The following is a 21234-nucleotide window of genomic DNA, read 5'->3' as shown; positions in this document are numbered from 1 at the left end:
ATAATTTGTTATCCCAGAGAGAAACTTTAATGAATGTACTATAGATTTTCTTTTCAATGGTAGACCATTAAAAAGTCTCAGGTACTCATAATTTCATTCTATACATGTACAGAAGAAGGATCTCTTTTCAAGAATAGTTATTTTTGTTCTGTTGAAAGGCAACAATGATTCTTTCAGTTTGCTCATTTCCTTAAGGAAAGAAGAATGTCAGACAGAGTATCCTATGGTGAAATCAGCATCTGTTTGTTTTTCTCTTCCTCTTTGTGAAGTACTTTGTCCAGTTTCCAAAACTCTTGTATCATTTGTAAATATAAGATCAGTACTGAGCTCATGTGAGAAGTTTTTTAAAAAGTGATAGTAATTTCATTCCTGTAATAATGAATGTATTTATCAAACAAATGAAGTCATGGAATCAGGCCAAATAATTTTGTCATGTATTATTACTGTTGTTATTATTACTATTATTTTAATTGTATAATTCACGTTAAGTCTTTTATATTCCTGATACTAGATTTGGGATGTTATACATTGTGGATGAAAATACTTTTCTTCAAACCACACTCATAATAATAGCTCATCCTTTGATGAAACTTCTCTGAGCATTGGTATTCTGGGTTGTTGTTTGTTCATTTGTAGTCACGTTTCGGCTGTTTTTTCCTCTTACAATATTACTAATATTCCTAAAATGGTTTAGCTGACAGTTTTAGATGATGGGAATTTCAGTCATGCTACAATCTTTTTTCTGCATGTTAGATTGCCATGAGCACTCTATTTCTGTCTATTCTCATCTGGGCTATAGTTCTCCTTCCTGCTCCTTGAAAATGTTTCACAGTTCTTCATGATTCAGAGCTTTTCCATGGAAATTACCCCTTTCATATTACTTTCAAAAAAAGTAATGCTTATTACTTTTCCTGTTTTTATTATTGTGGACTTACTGCATTTTTGTCCAATATAAAAGTAAACATAAATAAAAAATAAAGAAATTTTTAAGAAACTTTAAAATAAGTCACTAAGTAAAGCTAAATATGATATTTAATATAAACTTAAATGTATGTTTAATATTTACATATTATAGAAAGAAAAATAAAGAAATCTTTAAAATATTTTTAATTCATGCAGTGCTGTCAGATAAATTCTAATTTACTCTTACATATATGACTCTTAACATCAAGAAATCATTTAAAATATATGATTTATGAAGTAATATCTAAGCAATAACATATACAGCTATAATGTCAAAAAAGCCTTGTACACAACTGGAATATAAACTATACAAACTAAAATGTACAAACACATATTTTAGAAAAAAAAACTTTAAAAATCTCTTAATGGTAAGACTCTATTACTTATTTCAAGTTTTGAAAGTGATTAAATGATTATAAATCCTACTCATTATTAACTAAAAAGAATATATGTTTTTATATGAATAACCAAGAAAATAAAGTCCTTTTCTAGTTTCTTTTCTACTTTGCCTTAAAATTTTGGAGTAATTTAGTGCTTATTTCTATGTGTCCAGTTTTGGTTTTGTTTTAGCCAAACTCTTTTAGTGGGTGTCTCATCTTGACTTCTGAACAGGGCCTACTGATTACATTGCCAGATTTGACCTATCTCCTGATTTTAAGATTGTGTATCCAACTCAACATGTCTTCATGGATGCCATCTTCATTCATGTGTCCTGTAAGTTCTCTTTGAAGAATAGACCTTCCCGTTTTGACCCATCTCCATGTCCTCATCCTGGTCCAAATGAGCACCCTCTTTCTTCTGACAAGAGCCCTGCTTGCTTACCTGCTTGCTTACTCTTGCCCCTTTACATCTTTGTACTTGTTCTTCTTATTGGAAGAAAATTCTTATATTTCCTCTGCCCTTGAAGCTCACCTTTAAGTAGAATTATGGTAGAAACTGATGAGGTTTTGGGATGACGTGGGTTTTCATGGTCTCTGGAACTGACAGCCAAGAAATAATTCTTGAAGATGTCTTTGGTGCAAACACGGTGATTTTTTTAAAGCATGGGGACAGAACCCGAGGGCAGGAAGAGCTACCCTGGGATCATGAGGAGAGATTGATTATATACTATGGAGTTGGGGGAGGTAAAAGTCCAGGGGAAGTTTCCAATGAGATTTTCATACGGTAAAGAAGACTCACAGGATACTGGAGGCCTAGCTGTTGTCAAGCTAAGGTTGTTTTTCCCTCTAGCAAATCATTAGCATTAAGACAGTAGGGAGTTCCTGGAGAAACAGTTTACTCTGCCTCCCTCAAGTCTTTGCCAATGGGCTGCAGGCTATAAAGAAATATAATTTTATCTGCCATTTCCATCTGCCTTTGTTTCCCACATCAGAAACCACTAAAATAATATGTGGGGAAAATACTTTTTAAACAGTAAAATCATCTCTAAATATTAGGCATTATTTTTTGTAACATGACATTTTTGTACATATCCAGTATGGTTCACAAGTAAACTCAAATTTCTCCCCAGATGTGTTCCTTCTGCAGAATTCTCTGTCAGTGATGACAGTATTAATTCTTGGGGAAGAAACCTTTGGAGTATCTGTAACGCCTCATTCAGCATCAGCCTTCATTGATTGGCCAATCACCAGGTCCTGAAATTAACCCTCTTAATATATTTCAAGCCAATCATGTATGCTAATATAATACACATAATATTATATCCCAATGAACTGAATATTAATCGGCTTTTCTGAACACTCTTCTCTCTGCTCCTTGCCAAATCTGGAGTCCTTATAGCTACAATATTACAATATCTAAATTAGTTGATGTTACTCCTGCTTACATCCTTTACAATATTCCTTAAACTTTAGTATGCACTTAAATCACTGTAAGATTCGTAAAATAATTTTGATTAGTTAACTCTGGGGTGGAGTCAGAGATTCTGTATTTCTAACAAATTCTCAGTTGATGCCAGGGTTTCATGGATGATACTTTGAGTTGCAAGGGTTAGATGATTCCCAGCTATACTTGAATAAAAACTAAATGGTCTTTGTATTCATACATGATCTATCTCCTTTTTGCCTGCGTTAACAGCCTTATATCATTTGTTGCAGCTTTCTTCCCTCAGTCTACATTCTGGGCCTTTCAGTTCTTTGAAAGCATGATGCAAATGTTTTGCCTGAAGGTATTTCTATAAACCCTGGTTTGCCACACCACTTACCTAATACTCAGCCTTGTCCAGATAATTCTTATGTATTTAAATGTCTTTGTTTAAATCCCCCTTCTTCAAGGAAGTGTTACTGGACCCTAAATATGCTTCAGTCTTTCTCCCCCCTATTGTATCTAATGTGTCCCCCTCATAGTATATATAATAGCTGTGACTAAATAACTGATATTATCATTTTTTTGGTATTTGTAACCTTCCAAAGATATAAATTCATTGAATGCATGTTTTCCCTCCGCATCAGTGCTCTTGTATGTAGCATAGTACGGCTGTATTTCCTGCATTTAGCCACATAGTTGATGATCTTCAAATAGTTGTTAACTATGATTATTTATGAAGAGTATCCTTTTTCTTCATAGAAGAAGCATAGAATTTACCAAATTTAGAATTTTGGATCCTGTTGAAGGTCCAAATACAGAGGCTTATGGTTTTGGGTGCTATCTGTGAAGAAAACAAAGTACTCCCTGATAGTCACATCTATCAGGGAAGAACACAATGATAGATAGGACATACATCAGCTAATTCTTGTATAAATGAGTTGGCCCTTGGTCTACTGATAAACTCCTTACTAAAAGTAGTGTGATGATGTTGCAGGATTTACCACAATGCCTGGGATTCCTTGTCTCACTGCTTCAAAGAACGAAGAGGTGGACACAAAATGAGCAGCAGGCCAAGGTTTATTAGAGTATAAGATTAGAAAGGAAGAATAATAAGAAAGCTCTCTTTACAGAGAGGGGACATTTGAAAGTGAATGCCCGTGGACTGTGAGCAAGGGTCCTCGTTTTGTAAGGTTCTGGTCAGCCCTCCCCCTTCTGTTCCCCCTTGTTACTTCTCAAGTTCTACCCTTATTGGCTGGATATCTCTTGGTGCTGGGTTGTCCATTGTATGAGGGGCGGTCTATGGCCATACCTCGATCTTATGTCAAATTCCTGAGGGGAACCTAAGGGGAAGTAGGTGGGGGTCTGTTATATTCTTAAGGGGAACTTTATGCCTGAGAGAGCTTGCTGTGGTCAGACCCTTCCAGCATTGTTCCAAAATAGGTATTTTTCCCCCACCCAGAGACCTCAGGCCCTAATGTTTCCCTCTCTGCCTACTGAATCCTATATTCTCCCGTCATAAGAGTAGACAGGATTAGCAAAGCTGGGGAAGCTAGAGTTAAAAACTAAATAGAGACTTGGGGAGGGTGACATTTGGGCTTTGCTTGGTTGACTGCAATGGAGTCAAGTCAGATTATTATAGTTCAGAAAAGGAAATTGTCATAGCTCAGAGGACCAAGGAACTGTGTGAAAGCCTCAGTTATACATTAGCTAAAGGAATGAAGAAGAGGAAATACTCAAGGTTGAGTTCACAGTCAAAGCAGGAGAGAATTGCTGCTGAATGCCAAGCAAAGACACAATGAGAATAGAAGTATGATAGTCTTGAGGTAGGATAGTCATTAAAATCTGAAGATGGGATGGTAGACCAGGGATTGAGGTACATACATTAAACCAGGGCTTCGATGCCCTAAGACACTGCAGGACTGTAGCTGGGTGCTCTAATGACCCACCATACCACATGTCCTTGGCAAGCTCGCTGTGCCTCACACGTGGTTTTTCTTTTGGAGGGCAGCGTAATAAGAACAAAATAAGCTGGAGGAAGCACAAACCATCTATACTCAGTGTTCAAAACCAGAGATGGATTTTACATCAGAGCCCATTATTTGTCTCAGTTAAACCTCTTTACTCCTAGACTGATCTCAAAGTTATGTTTTGGTATTCCTGGTATGCTGGGATATACCATGGCCCTAATAATCCTTGGAAAATTTTTGAAATAAGGAAAGTTGTCCTGCTTTCTATGTTTATGACCTACCTCCTAATGATTTTCTTCTCAAGTCTCCTGGGTCTCTCCCACTGCCCTAAACTGGTGCTTTTCAAAAATAAGCATGTGTTGATATCATCTAGAAGTCTTGTTAAACTCAGATCACCCAGGCCCTCAGAATTTCCAGTACATCTGGAATGAGTGGGGCCCAGTCATTTACATTTCTAACAAGTTCCCAGTGGATGTTGATGTTATTGGACCAGAGCCACACTTTGAAAACAATTGCCTTAAAACCTCCACCCGCTACTTTACCCAAATTTGTCATTCTCTGAGGCAAGAACCCTAGTTAACTAAAATCACGTGATTCCTCAGATGTGAAACACATAAACTAAAATCAAAGCCATTTTAGGGCATATAAAGTCAGCAAAATTTAGTCATGTGATGAAATCATGTATACAAATAGGTGACTAACTAATAGTAACAACAATTTCTCCACCTTCATTGGATTTTTGTTAATTGAGATGGATCTCTAATAAGAAGAACCTTAAGCAATGTGAATAAATAAAGAGGAAACCTTCTAAATTGTAAGGACGGATTTTCCTGGGCAGAATATTCATATATTTGGTGTAATCAAATTGCTTCTTTTGTACTTTATTCACTTCTAAGTCCACATGCTCCAGAAATTTACAAGTTCTTTTTTTTTTTCTTTCCAGTTTTACCATTAATTTTCAGCAATTCAGTGAAGGTGGTAGAATGAAAATTGTGTGTCCAAAGTAAAGGAAGGTGGAGTTCTGAAGGACCATAAGGCAAGCTGAGGGCCAAGCACAAGCTAGCACCCCTGGCCTCCACCACTCCCACCCCCCAAGGTGGGACGTGTAATTTTCCATAGGAGCTCGTGGCTGACTCCAAACAAAGGAAAGGACAGAAACCAAATGGTTAAACTGATAGAGTCTCCATCGGTTTAGGAATATCTTAATACAGTTACAAGAGAAGGACAATCGCTTCAAGAGCCTAATGTCCAGAAACTGTCTTAGTGTTAGTGCTTTGCTAGAGGGAAAAACAACCTTAGCTTGACAGTAGCTAGGCCACCAGTTATCTGTCTTAAGCAATGGAAATCCCTTTAAGACACTCCCTCTTGACTTTATCTTCATAGTATATAACCAGTCACTGTTCACAACCCCAGTTCAGCTCTTTCTGCCCATAGGTCCTGTCCCTGTGCTTTAATAAATTCACCCTTTTGCATCAACAATATATTCGAGAATCCTTTCTTGGCTGTCAGATCCGAATTCCCATCACCCCAAAATTTCATCAGGGTGACATGCAGGTGACTCCTTTATATGTTAGAAACCACCTGTTCCATATATTTTGGCCATCACCAAAATTATTTCAATGTCAGGATTCATCTTTCTTTAAATATTTTCCACAAGTTTGAGCATATTGCCTTGTTTGAAAGTGTCTGTGAAAGTATCATTTATTTTTGTCAAGGAACATTGTTCAGCATGGCACTTGTTAAAAAAGTAAATTAGACTCTAGAGTATTGCAAAATTACTTTCTCTTATATCACATGGCATTTCAATGAAAACATAAGAAAATACTGTGATTTGCAGGGGTTATATTTTTAGTGGTGTTCTATTAAGTGATTTTTAACATGATAGTAGAAGTGCTAATTGCTATAGTGACCTCAAAGGTGAAATCTTGCCTTAAATTCAATGGATTGATTTTGCATCTTTATCTAAGCCTTAGTTAGGTCAAGTAATTTAAAGCTGGAAATGACAACAAACTATTATTTTGTGTTTTAGGTTAAATCAGGGAGACAAAATAGGGTCCATTGGGAGGGAAGCTAGAAAAACTCTCAAAAGCTATCAGTCATATATGCTCTTTGACTTTTTACAATATGCCTTGTATTTTTAAGAGAGTAAATGTGTTTCTAGAATTCAGAGCTTCTGTTTTCTTACTCAAAGGTATTTTTAATTATTTGAAATACAGTAAACTACTTCCATTCCTTCTTCTCTCTCTTTATTCCCTCCCTCCCTCTTCCTTCCTGCCTGCCTGCCTTCCTTCCTTCCTTCCTTCCTTCTTTCCTTCCTTCCTTCCTTCCAGATTTTTTTCTTTTATGTTGTTCCTTCCCTTTAAACACAGATAGAGATTCTGTGTGTCACTTAGTAATTCTTTAGCCGAGATATCTTCAACCATATTAAAATGGACAAGGTAATTTCTTAGATTTCACCAGTTTAATAGCCTGACCACAGTTAGTATTTGGAAAATAGAAAGGATATTCAAATTGCTGCTATAAATTCAAACTACATCTCCTCTTATTTATCAGCTTTGAGAATATGTCCTGAAACATATTAGAACCAAGTGAGCTTTTGAAATTAAGGTTCATTGTTGTTTAGTATTATCTTGATCCATATGAACAAAAATTGGGAAACCAGGTCTTTTATTCTGTTTCAAATTTACAACTGGATTACTGTGATAATGTATTCATTCCTTAACAGTTTGATTTCATTCATCAGTAAAGTGGGTCCTATTGCCCAAGCCTAATTTATATTGTTCTAGTAGTTTATTCAATCAACTTCTAAAAAACACCAAAATTAGTATTATTGCATTTAAAATATTTAATAGACACATAGAGCATATATAATAATTGATAAAGTTGAATCTGCACATAAGGAACTTACAGTTTTGATAGGTTGAATTATGATAGAGATTTTTCTAATGCCAGAACTAAGTTTGTTTAAAGCCAAGCAAAGAGGGGCACCTGGGTGACTTAGTAAGTTAAACATATGGCTCTTGATTCTGGCTCAATTCATGATCTTGCCATCCTGTAACCCAGATCCCTGTCAGGCTCTATGCTGATAACTCTCTCTTTCTCTTAAAAACAAACAAACAAACATTAAGTAATGAATGAATGAATGAATACAAGCAAAGGAAGTGTTGGGTCCCTTTTAAAAATTTTTTAATTTTTTAAAAATGTTTATTTATTCTTGATAGAGACAGAGACAGCATGAGTTGGGGAAGGGCAGAGAAAAGGGAGACAGAATCTGAAGCAGGATCCAGGCTCTGATCTCTGAGCTGTCACCACAGAACCTGACACAGAGCTCTAACCCAGGAATAGTGAGATTATGACTGGAGCCAAAGTTGGATGCTTAACTGACTGAGCCACCCAGGTGCCCCTGGGTCCCTGTATTTAAAAACAGGATCCCTGGGGCACTTGGATCACTTAGTTGGTTGAGTGTCCAACTTCGGCTCAGGTCATGATCTCACAGTTCATGGGTTTGACTCCCATGTTGGGCTTGCTGCTGTCAGTGTGGAGGCTACTTTTGATCTTCTGTCCCCCTCTCTCTACCCCTCCCCTTCTCAATCTCCCTCTCAAAAATAAACATTTATAAGAAATAATAAAAAAAATAAATAAGAAATAAAAGAAGGATACCTCATTTTACTTTTTGTCCCTCAAAATTCACTTTTCCAAGATGACTTTTATGCAATTGCCACATCTATTTCCACAGCTACTCCAGTTGATCCAGTTACTCATTCTGCTACTCTAGCCACTCAGCAAGGTAGGCATGGTTTCTCTAACCTTAGCCATTTTTTTCTGTCCAAGCTACCCTGACTATGCCAAGGTCTTTCCTTTTGGCCTAGCTATTTTCAATTAGAATAGATACTAGGAGTAACTAAGCTTATCCTTCAAGTGAGTTTCTTATTTTGTGTTTCTGACTTCAACCTATTCAGATGTCTGGTTCTTTTCCTTCTTTGAGAATGGTAGTGTTAAAAAATAGTAATAATAAATAAAAATGAAAGATAAAAATAGCACTGGACGCATATTCCACACATATCTACCAAATTAAGCAAGCAACCAAGCAAACAAACAAAAACAGGTTAAAAATGACAATGTTCTCATATGGAGTCTTACCCTCTTCACTTCTGACTTACGTCACAAATTAGTGCATGGCGCAGAAACACAACTGATTTGGAAATCAGTGTTCTAGGACATGAGGGAGCAAACTAAGGACCATGGTCCAAAAGCAATCTACTGACTTTTTGTACAGCCCTTGAGCTCTGGATGCTTTTAAACATTTAAAAAAAATTTAGTGCTTATTTATTTTTGAGAGAGGGAGACAGAGCATGAGTGGGGGAGGGACAGAGAAAGGCAGGGAGACACAGAATCTGAAGTAGCCTTCAGGTTCTGAGCTGTCAGCACAGAGCCCAGTGCAGGGCTTGAACACCAGAATGAGGAGATCATGACCGAGAGCTGAAGACAGATGCCCAACCAACCGAGGCACCCAGGCACCCCCAAACATTTTTGATGTTTGGAAAAAAGTCAAAAGAAGAAGAATATTTCTTGACATAGGAAAAGTATGTTAAATTAAAACTTCAGTGTCTGTAGACAGAAATTTACTGAAATATTTCCAGACCTCATTTGTTTATGTATGATTTACAACATTGGAGCAGAATAGATACAACCAATACCCTATGATCCACAAACACTAAAACATTTACTCCTTATACCTTTATACAAAATGTTGTCAATTACTAATGCAGAATATGGGCTTTCACAGTTGTTCACTACCAGAAATCATTTTGTACTTTGAGTCACATGACATACAACTATATTCAACCTCAAGTAACTAAAACAAATTGAAAGGGAAATTATGTATTCTAGTACATGTAATAATTAGGGTACCAATTACTTAAGAAATATCTGTGGAGAAACAGAATGATTAAAGTTAAAGGGAAAAAAATTATAGTTGAAAGTACCATTATTTAATTTTATCAGTAGAATATTTTAGTCATTTTGCTGAACATCCATATTTTGAAGGTATAACATTTCAGAAATTGTCAACGCGAGGCTCCAAGTATTGATCTTCAGCCAATCTATTTAAGGCAATTCTGTTTAGGGCAAAGTAGATATCTTAGTTCATTTCACTTGTCCATTGCCTCTTGGATGTGGCTGATGGTATAATTATACTGTGTGTTAAGCCACACCCTCTTCTGATCACTGCATGGTTAGTTTTATGAAAGAAATATGATCAAAATGAAATATACACTGGAAATTAATTTATTTAACCAATCTAAAGAAATTTCATTGTGGTATTTTGACAGATGGAAATGGTAATTGGAGTAATACTTAATATAGAAGGTAAAGCTTAAACAGAAACCCATTAATGAGAGGGTATGGCATGTATTTTGGAAATATGTGTATTTCTAAGTGATGAGAACATATGGCACATACATGAAAAATTAATTAGGAAATATAAGACTCTCTGAAATGTGAAAGTAATTTACTAAAACAGTGGAGAACCCCTCAAATTTTTATGAAGTAGAGTGATGTGATCAGACCTGTGCTTTAGAATTACATTGGACATCACAATCCATTGAGATATTGAACACAATATTGGAACTACTATTTGTTTTTTTATCTACAGTATTACAATAATCAACTTTGCAGTACTATATGGGTTCATCTGGCACTGGCAATTTGGTCTGGGTGTCATACAATTTCGTATCACATATAGTCATTAAAGTATCCTTAGGAGACTGTGGAGATTCCAAACCAGTGGAAATGGCACTGCTTCCTTCATTTCTTCTGGCATTCAGTTCACTGCACTTATCAGCATTTATGTCTGTCTGGCAGTGGATTCATGCGTTATATTATCCAACTTTAAGCTTAACTTTGCAAAAAGCATGCATGTTTTACAAAAAAATATGAAGATCATTTTAATAAAGCAAGCATAAGCAATCAACAAAAATGACAGTGATGCCACAGAATTAATCATAAACTGTCGGTCACCAATATAATGAGGTCAGACATTTATGACCTGATAGCTTATAAGTTGGCCAAAAACAAATTATTAAGAGGACAATTTAGTGTACACAAAAATACCCACTATTTTTAATGATATAAATTTGTAATCATGCTCTGGAAGCAATTTAAAATATTATCTTCATCTCACCATTCAAGCATCTATTATGTCATGTTTTATCATGTGAAAAATGTATTAGCACTGTAATACAATGCACAATGTTATAAATAAATGCTACTATGTAAAGTAGGGGCGGACTTGACTTCATAAATGTTTTACTGCTAGGTGTGAGTAATGAAAAACTTTTGAATATAGTAAAGATGATAGATCCTCAAGAAGTGACGTAAAATGAAGAGACATTTGTAAAGCAGTTTCCTTGGCCCTAGTATAAATTGAGATTGTGGCAATTATGAAAGGAAAGGAGGTAACATTTGCCAGGCTTATTATGAGATGACATGGATGAGATGAAGTCAGAGAGCACAGTGAAGCTGAAAGCATGAGTGTCTGATGCCTGGTGATAGGTGTGCAGTGATATACCAAGCAGGGAAAAGAAGCTGAACTTAGGAGCAGTTCCTTATTGTCTTTATTTTTAACAGAATTATTTAACAACTGATTTCACTGTTTTCACTAACTAATTCCTTGAATAGAATCTGACAGTCTAAAGTAATCCCTAAAAAATGAAAAACTAACAGAAGGAGTTAATTGACCTATGTTTTCAGTAATGATCTCCAAATTAAATATAGAACAGATGTTTTCTGTTTTGAGGTGTGTGTGTGTGTGTGTGTGTGTGTGTGTGTATTTCTCACTTGTCATGCTGTAGTAAGGATTGTTTTAGCAGATTTTTAATTTTGATAAATAAACATTCTTAGAGGTTGTCATTTTATGTTACTTTGTATTTCAAGATCCCACTCTGAACTGTATTTAAAAGCTTGCAAGTCCTAAGAGTGAAAATGGCTTTAAAAGTAATTTCTCCAGATACTTACATCTTTTTTGTAAATTAACACGTAGTTGAACCAATTGCTATAGCAGATATTAGATAGCTGGAATAGTTTAAGCTTCAACATAAAACTTTCTATAAAATTTGATATCTTTATTTCTGTCAGTTGCATGTACTTGGCATATTTGGGTTGCTGCTTTATATGTATACAAATACTATTGTTTTCATGTATGACTGAACTCTGTCTAGTACAACATTTAAGTGTAAAACTTCTATTTCAAAAATTTCTATGCAAGATGAAGAAGTGCCTTTATCAATAAGAAAGAAGTTATAAAAATTGTGACAATGATGTATGTTTATATGCTACTGATTGTGAAATTATTGCATACTTAGGGACCTCTCCATTCCTTTCCATAGCTGAGTCCTTTAGAGCCTGGGAATACAGTAATTAATGCTGTTTTTTCTTTGATCTACTTGCAAAGAAGCTTATGTGTAACTTCCTTTTATTAACTTAAAAGTCTCAGGTACCATGTGTACTTCTAGCTCAGCTTTATATTTTCATGAACATATTTTATCTTGATTTTTTCTCTGAATATATTTGCTATATTTATTACTGTTAGGCATCTAAAACCAATTGGACAATTTTTTATTTAAACGTATAAATGATATTATACCTTCAAACAGAAAACTATATTAATGATGCCTAGAATATTTTTATTTTGTATAATTTTGTCCATGATCTTGTGACTAATAGTGACCTTTTACACAAAGTGCACAAACACAGTTTATAATCCAAATTTCAATTTTAAAAGAACTATTAAGGTGTAATTCCTTCAATTTTACAAACAGTAATAGTAATTGATAACAGTCAATTATTGACTATAAGAAAAAATATACATATATAAAGAAAGGAATGTCGGGGCACCTGGGTGGCTCAGTTGGTTAAGCGTCCAACTTCAGCTCAGGTCATGATCTCATGGTTCGTGGGTTTGAGCCCCGTGTCGGGCCCTGTGCTGACAGCCAGCTCAGAGCCTGGAGCCTCTTTCAGATTCTGTGTGTGTGTGTGTGTGTGTGTCTCTGCCCCTTCCCCACTCATGCTCTGTCTCTCTCTGTCTCAAAAATAAATAAACTATAAAAATTTTTTTTTTAAAAAAAGAAAGGAATGTCATCTTCTATGAACAAGTGCTTTTCTTTGGAAGTATAGAGAAAAAAGTGTGTTTTGAGAACATGTTATACAAAAAGTTAAATCCTCTTATGATTTAGTAAATTTAAACAACAAATGTCTACAAAGAAAAATAATAAATAACTATATAAGCATATTATCTTAAAATATGGAAGAAAGAAAATATTGAAAAAAAGATTAGAGTTGATATATATTTTTTTATTCTAGTGAAAGGGAAGCAAGAGGGCGAAGATACAGAGTGGAGTATATTGGGGGAGCACAGTCTCTCTTCCTCTTACAAGACTTTATCTTATCCTCTGTCAGTGAGTAATAATAGTTTTTACCTTATCTTTTTTTTAAGGCTCAAGTTATACCAAAATGCTATCCCATTGTCACAAAGTAACTGCTTATTAAGTGCTAGTTATTATAATTAGTAGAATAATAGAGGTAAAAGAGAAAGGATTATAGTATTATTAGGAATTAAGACTTTATATTTCACATGTTTAACATTACTATGTGCATTTTGCAAGCAAGTTGGCAAATTAATCTATAACATATGTAAAAAGTGTAAATATGTTCATCTTCTATGACTTTCTTTACCTTCCACTTTGTTTCCTTTCTCTGATATGTATGTCTCAGAGTTTGGTTAATGGATCATAATCTTTATTCTTTCTACATTTCAACCTTGAGCATTCTTTAAATTGGCAGTACCACATGCCAACTATCCTATGATAATCTTTCCTCCAGAATTCTAAGTGGGCTGACATCTTTATTTCTAGGACTGGGGAAAAAAATATAAAGAGCTTTACTAGTCTATGTCTGTGACATCACCTATTTTCAACTCACATGTAATTGCATTCCACATGCATTTTCTCCCTAAACCATATTTCATTGGTTATTAGTGGTTAATACAATGTAACTTTAAACAAAAGTTGAAGTAAAAAACACAGTATCATAGAAGTACTTGAAGTAATGACATTCTTTCCTTTATTGCAAATTTTATTTTAAACTCTCCCAATTATCATCTTCATTGACAATATAATCAGGACTTAATGCTGAGTTGCTGTTAATTTTTAATGCTGCTTATGTTGTTTAATACAGTATATAATTTGGCACTGAATCTTTTAGTAGAACTAAGCTTTGACATCCTCTGCAATCCTCCACTCAAAACTAATATTTTTAATCAATTAACACCCTTCCTCTTCCTATCCCCACCTGCATTTCATCTTAGAATGTATTATAGCAGTGCAGATTGCTTAACATTTTAGAATATTTATAAATGGGATTTCACTTTAGAAAGTCAAAATCATTAGAAAGATAGTAAAATATTCTCCCAGGATTAAAAAAATATCATAGTTATAAAATATTATAGCTGAAGGTAGCTCGACTTCTCAGCAAATTTTCAGCTATAGACTTCTGTTAATCAAAATTTGTCACTGCCTCTAACTGCTCTAAATGAAGCTGAATATTTAGAATAAGGGTCTGTCTTTTTAGAAAAAAAATTATATCATTGTGAAAGTGTGGCTCATTTAAATCCTCAGAGGTATTTTACCAAAATTGTGCTTGGGTATCAGTTTTCCTGTGACTTTCACCTTGTGGTAAGGATGCATTTCTTGAGGTGTAGCTTATTAAGGCCTGCTAATGTTTTCAAAGGGGTGCATAGCTCCCATTCCCTTGGGAATATGTGGGTGCCTGTCTAGTCTGAATTTCAAATACCGACAGAGAATCATAATTATAATATAGCTGCAGTTTCATGAATATTCAGTTACTCCATAAAAAGAATTAACTTGAGCCATAGATCAGTTACATGAACATTGATAAACTCCTTTAGCAAGTATGGTATTTTCAGGGAACAAATTCAGATGCAAGAGAAAATGTCATTTTCTTTACTTTTTTCTTTAATTCAAATTAACTATTCTGTTTGATAGCAGAAAATGTAATGTCCAGTTTCTCAGTTATTTTAGGTTTAAACTCCATCATAGCCTTCTCTCATCTTTTCTGCTCCCACCTTCTCTTTCCTAAGATGGCATCTAAATCCAGGTGGATGAGATGAGGTGGTTTCTATGACTTGCATACTGCTGTTGCTTGAAAGAAGCTCCCAGCATTACTTTTTCATCCTCTATGTTGTGACTTACCCGCTGGGCCCTTGCCTTACCTAATTATAAAAGGTTGATATTTGCCACCAAGAAGTCTATGTTCTCACTTGGTCACTACCTTTACTGTCCATTCTAGCATTGGAGAATTACTCTCCTGGTCCATACTTAAGATCTGTTTGGGATAATGCTGTTTATAACATTTCATGCTGTTCATTACCACACAGGAAGAAAACCATGACTGCTCAGTGCGTCGTACTGGGTTTACATGTAGTTTATGAAAGGCCCCCTCACATTCTTTAGATAGCAGTCTTCTCTTTCTTTCATATCCTGAATGTGTGGGAGATTCTGTGGGTTGTGAACCAGACAAAAGGTGAAGCACAATTCATTTCTACCCTTAAATAAATATACGTGGGAGTTTCGTTCCACTCCCCAGCTTACTCAGGATATCCTGCGGATGCAAAGCTTCTGATCAAAGTTTAACCCTTTTCATGTCTATTCTAACTCCCCTCCCAATCTAGTTTGTAGGAGTTTGTTTAGAGGGAGGATAGCAGTGTCAAGCAGGGAAAGGGGAAACCAGAGAAACAGAACACCACAGGTGTACTTAGTCTTTCCATATAACACAGTCATACTTCTTTGAAAGTTATGCTCAGGTTTAAAATCCCAAGAGTGTGTTGATATGTGAGATGTGATTGAGTGTTTTGATTAGAAATTTCCCCACTGACCATCACTGATGGAAATTATTACTGGAAAATGAATACTGTGTTCTAACAATGTCACTAATGGTACTCCCACAGTCAAAACTGTAAGGTCATCAAATGTCATAAAAATTCAAAGTCAAAATAGAAATTGAAAGTTCAGAAAGTGAGAAAAAAGAAAAGAAAGGTAAAGGAGAAGGGAATGCTTGAGGCCTACTACTTGTTTTATTTATGCCTTTGTCTCTTCAAGTTCTATTTAACCAACACTTGTGTGATTCACCAACTCCTACTTGCCAATGACCAATCCTGTTGCTTCATACCTATTTGCTTGGACTATCTTGTTTACTTATGGTTTTGGTTTCCCTTTTTAAAGCTCAAGCATAGTGCTTTATAGAAATCTATTAATACATGCTTTGTATTGTATAAGTATATATTGTTTGGTGAATATCGTATAAGTGAAATGTTGTTTATTTAAATATTTTATCATTTACGAGACATTTAGCTTGCTGGAGTGTTTAGGTGAAGAACCTGGTCAGAGTTTTTCTGCCAGAATTACTGGTGGTTAGGAGTTGAGAGACAAGAACAGAAATACAAATTGAGATTAAGATGATTCATAGATTGGGGCACCTGGGTGGCTAACTCAGTTAGGTGTCTGACTTTGGCTCTGGTCAGGATCTTGTGGTATGAGAGTTTGAGCCTTGCGTCACGCTCTGCACTGACAGCATGGAGCCTGGAGCCTGCTTCAGATTCTGTGTCTCTCTCTCTGCCCCTCCCCTGCTTGTGCTAGTTCTCTCTCTCTCAAAATAAGTATTATTTTTTTTTAAAAAGATGGTTCGTAGGTCAAGGTTAAGAGCCAGAAAGCTGGTTCAAGAGAGTCAACATTTAAGGGCAGAGTCAATAACTGGGGGCTCTGTTCCTGGTTAGACCTCTGGGCTTGAGGAGATCAAGGTTAGGTCCAGTTGAAGCACTGTAACATGGTGATTAAAAGTATTCAGCTGGCCATTCTGAGGTCATCCAGTCATGGATACAAATCCTCATTTGTTCTTTCGACTTTGTAAACTTAGTCAAGTTGTTTTAACTTTCTGAATTCCTTTTTTTCTTTAATAAAATAGGAATATTAATAAGACTTACATAGTAGTGAAGCTTTTCAGGTACATCAGAAAAATTTATTCTTTCGCTCTTTCATGGTTTATCTTCTGGCTTCTTTGTACTGTGAAGTGAGCCACTAAATATCTACCAGCTGATTATAATTTCTCAGTCTGCATATCTAAGGTTCCATCTCTAATGGATGTTTCCTACAGCTAATGGAATTTAACTCAGGGACCTTCCAGACTCTGGGAAGGAACTTAGCGAATATGTTTATGTATTATGTATTGCTACTCTTTTGAGAAGCTTAAAAATTGTCTTGTTAATTTTCAGAATTAAGATACCATTTATATTATTTTTCATAAATCTCCCTACCCCCCGTCGAAATACCATGTTTCAGAACCTACATAATCTATTCTGCTCCAACCCTGGGCTCTTTTGTTGAAGTCACCTTACACTTCAAGATTATCTGAAGTTGAAATATTGGACAACCATAAGCTGACATTGTTTTAAGAATTAGTCTTTGCACTTCATGTGTGATATGACACTGATCCACCATTTTTCTCAAACTCTAGAGGAAGCACATCATCTTCTCTGCTCAGTTCCTTTTCTTTAATTCCACTCATTAGTATTGAGTCCATGAATCAGATAATCTCACTAAGAATGGACTTTCTAAAGCTCTTCTTCACTAGGCTTTACTACTCCATGGATAGGGGAGTCAATATTCATAACACACTAGCACTTCTTTCCAGAGGAATATTCTCATGAAATTCCAACTTCCTCTGAGTATCTCTAACATTTTTTATAGTCTAGGGGTGATGGTCAACTAAAGATTAAACAACAGGTTCTTGGGTACCTCATTTGTAAGTACTTTTTTGGACATGTAGCATGTCACAGTGAATAGTGGAAGGCATTTAGAGTCTCGGTAAAGCAGATGAACTTTACCAACTGTCTCTTATGTATAAAACTACTAGAAAATAGTGAAAAATTGGGGGAAAATTACCTATTATCTGTCTGTGTGCCTGCTAGAACTGGCCCTGGGTCTGGAAATGACCCCTGAAATGATGTTGGCATCTTTGAAGCCAGTTTTATAGAAAATTAGAGAAAAAAGGTGGGAAGAATGAAAAGACAGCCGTCATAAATATGATTTTAAGTTTTTAGAAGATTAATGTTAATTTATCTTTGAAAAACTTAACATTGTAGGGTTTTGTATTTCTAATTTTGGGATATGTAATTTACAATATTTTAGATTGAGCAATTTTATATTTCCATGGTGAGTCAAAAGTTCTTTTTACAATTATTTTTTACACTTTATGATAAAGATAAGATTAATGTAATGTAATTGCATTTAACAATAATAATTTGCATCTTCCCTTTAATAAAAATATGGCTTCAATAAAAAAATAAAGTGATATGGTACATAGGTACCAAATTTAATTTTCTATTGTTTCCATTTTAGATAAAATATAAAAGTATATTTCTTTGTAAAAGTGATTGCACAAAGTTAAGTACATTTAAATTCACAGAAACATGATTTTTTTATAGCAAAAGAAATACAGGCAGCTGGAATATAAGAGTAGGTAAATTAGACTACATAAACATTAATAATGTTTATTTAACCACCCACCCTTGTTCTTTAACACAATATTCTTTAATATAAAACAGAAGATGTGGGTGGATTGTTTACTTGTTTTCTATTTCATAGTCTAAGGAGAAATATATGCAACTAATTACCGTACTCAGAAAAGAAAACCATTCACATGGAAAATGAAATTTGAAAAACAATGTGCATATATTTCAACTCTAACAGTGCAAAGAAGAACTTGCACATCATTTTTCTTAAAGTATGATGAAATACAGGTTCTTGAGCATTTCTATTCTCTATAAATTATGCCATCTATTATGTATGGGATGTCATTAAATGTTTGAAAAATGCTATATTTTATTTTGCATGTTTAAATTTTGGTGTAAATGTCTTCTATTTCTAATACACACACATATTTATATATACATATATATGTGTATATAATTTTATGATATTTAAATAGGAGAGGCTTAAGGGAGCCAACGAAAAGAAGTTTTTACTGGGGCACCTGGGTGGCTCAGTTGAGACAGCATCCAACTCTTTGTTTCAGCTCAAGTCATGCTCTTATGGTTTGTGGGTTTGAGCCCCACTTCGGGATCTGTACTGACAGCATGGAGCCTGCTTGGGATTCTCTGTGTCTCCCTCTCTTCCTACCTCTCCCCAGTGCTGTCTCTCTCAAAATAAATAAACTTTAAAAAAAGTTTTTACTAAGGTAAACATTATTAGAATTAATCTGTTTCTGATGGTACACGTTCCTAAGGAATGATGATAATCACTGTCATAATAAAAATTAATAACGACAGTGGATTTATTTGTTATTTTTCCAACTTTCTTTCTTTGAAGATATCACAACTCTTTATAAATATCTTGCTCTGTTCATGTAATTTGACTAGGTAAAATCACACATCCTTCCCCAGAGGAAGAAATAGCTCAGACCTTATCAGTTACTCCCTTCCAACTCACTAGGTATGGGACTGGTTCAGGACACACGTCACAACCGGCAATAACTTCCTTGCTCTTTTGAGAAGTTTAAAACAATGTTGTTTATCATCTGGAAGTTTCCATCAATAAAGAGCAAAATAGTCAAGCTGCTGGAGATCAGTGTTCCTATCATGTGAAGATAGCCCACTTAATGAAGCCCACACAGAGGAAAACAGACTTCGAGAAAAAGCTGAAGAGAAAGAGGTATTCTAATAACATTTTGAGGTTTAGATTTAGCAGAGGCTAGAGATAATTCTGTTCTGTGGATTCTTAATATACTTAATAAATCACTTCCTTGTTGCTTAATTCGCTTTGAGTGAATTTCTTAAACTCGCAACTAAAAAGGTGGTCCTGATTGGGAGATGATTAATTTGGGTGCAGAATTGTGTTAAGTGCTCACACAAATTGTCATGTTAGATTTCACAAGTCTTGAGTTGTTAAGTTGGGGAAATGTAAAGAAACAAAAAGTTATTTACTAAAAGATCCATAACTCATCAAGGAGGAATGAAATCAGACAAGTGAAGAGATATTTTCTTAGCAGTCAGATGGAATTAATAAACTATTGATGAATGACAGCCTCTGTGACTTTTTATCTCTCCGTTTCTATGTTACTAAGATGATACAACTGCTTTCTATTTCCTGCAACTCATACCTGTACTTCTCATCATCTTTCTTTTTTCCATTTTAGTCGATGGGCATTGTCATTATCCTTACTTCAAAATCCCTGAAACATTTTTACTGCTCCCAGTTAGTGATGAGAAAGAAGCTTTAAAAAATAAATATTTAAAAATAGGTTATATTTGACCAAAATACTACATACTGCAATGCAGGCTGTTTTCTCAAAAATCTGAGAGTATCATTGTGATCATTTCCTATAAATACAAAAGCTGCATTTTTTATTCTTTGTACTGTTCTTTATCCAAGTGATTATGAGATTTAATAAATATAAGTAATGAATCACACAATATTTTTTTTTTAATTTTTTAAATTTTATTTCCTTTTTTAAACTTCCTACTTTGAAGCAATTTTAGATAGAAAGTTAATTTCTGGTGCACATGTCACTTTGTTTCCCTTAAAGTCAACATCTAACATTATTATGGGACATTTAACAAAACTAATAATTTAATGTTGGTGTTAATTAATTTACAGACATAATTAAACTACAGACATTATTCAGATTTCACAAGTTCTTTTTTGTCCCAGTAATGTCCCTTTTTTTTTTCCTTCCAGAATTGCACATTGCATTTAGCTGTCATGTCTCACCTTAGTCTCCTGTAATGTGTTCCTTAGTTTCTCCTTATCATTCATGATTTAACACTTTCGAGAATGCTGGCTACTTATTGTGCAGAATGTTTTGCAATTTGAGTTGATCTCATGTTTTCTCATGATTAGATTGAGCTTATGCATTTAGGACAAGAGTAACAAAAAAGTGATGTGCCTTTTTTAGGCCATCCATGTTCTTAATATGATATATCTCACTTGACATTCACCTGATAACTTGGTTAAAGAGCAGTCCACCTTAAAGCTATCATCTATCCCCTTGTATTGATGAATACCTTGATAAAATACTAATTTCTTGATTCTCTTCAAACTTTGTTCTACTTTCTCAAATTTGTTTTGACTTTTCTAGTTTACTTATCTTTTTATACAAATGTTAGAATCAGCTTGTCCATATCTATGAAAATCCTGCTGGGATTTTGATTGAGATGGAATTGAATCTCTAGATCTATCTGTGGAGAAATGACATAACAATATCAAGTTTTCTAGTATACGAATACATTATATTTCTCCATTTATTTAGATTTTCTTTCATTTATTTTATTTTATATTATTTTATTTTTATATAATATTTTATGTTATTTTATTTATTTCTTCATTTATTTAGATTTTCTTTATTTGTACTCTTCATTTTTTAGCATACAAAT

At 34.6% G+C, this 21234-nt stretch overlaps 1 protein-coding gene across 1 annotated transcript in view; it reads left to right on the top strand.

Annotated features, from left to right (window-relative positions):
• The window catches only part of TENM2 (teneurin transmembrane protein 2), a 3267991-nt gene that overhangs the window by 378878 nt on the left and 2867879 nt on the right, over positions 1 to 21234 (top strand). Inside the window, exon 4 of the mRNA XM_077757352.1 lies at positions 13095 to 13189. The gene's annotated coding sequence lies outside the window, so the exon portion shown is untranslated. The remainder of the gene's footprint in view (positions 1 to 13094; positions 13190 to 21234) is intronic.

The sequence above is a fragment of the Crocuta crocuta genome, unplaced genomic scaffold, assembly GCF_008692635.1.
Source record: "Crocuta crocuta isolate KB4526 unplaced genomic scaffold, BGI_CrCroc_1.0 scaffold131, whole genome shotgun sequence".
NCBI lineage: Eukaryota > Metazoa > Chordata > Mammalia > Carnivora > Hyaenidae > Crocuta > Crocuta crocuta.
This window is presented reverse-complemented; position numbering and strand designations above follow the sequence as displayed.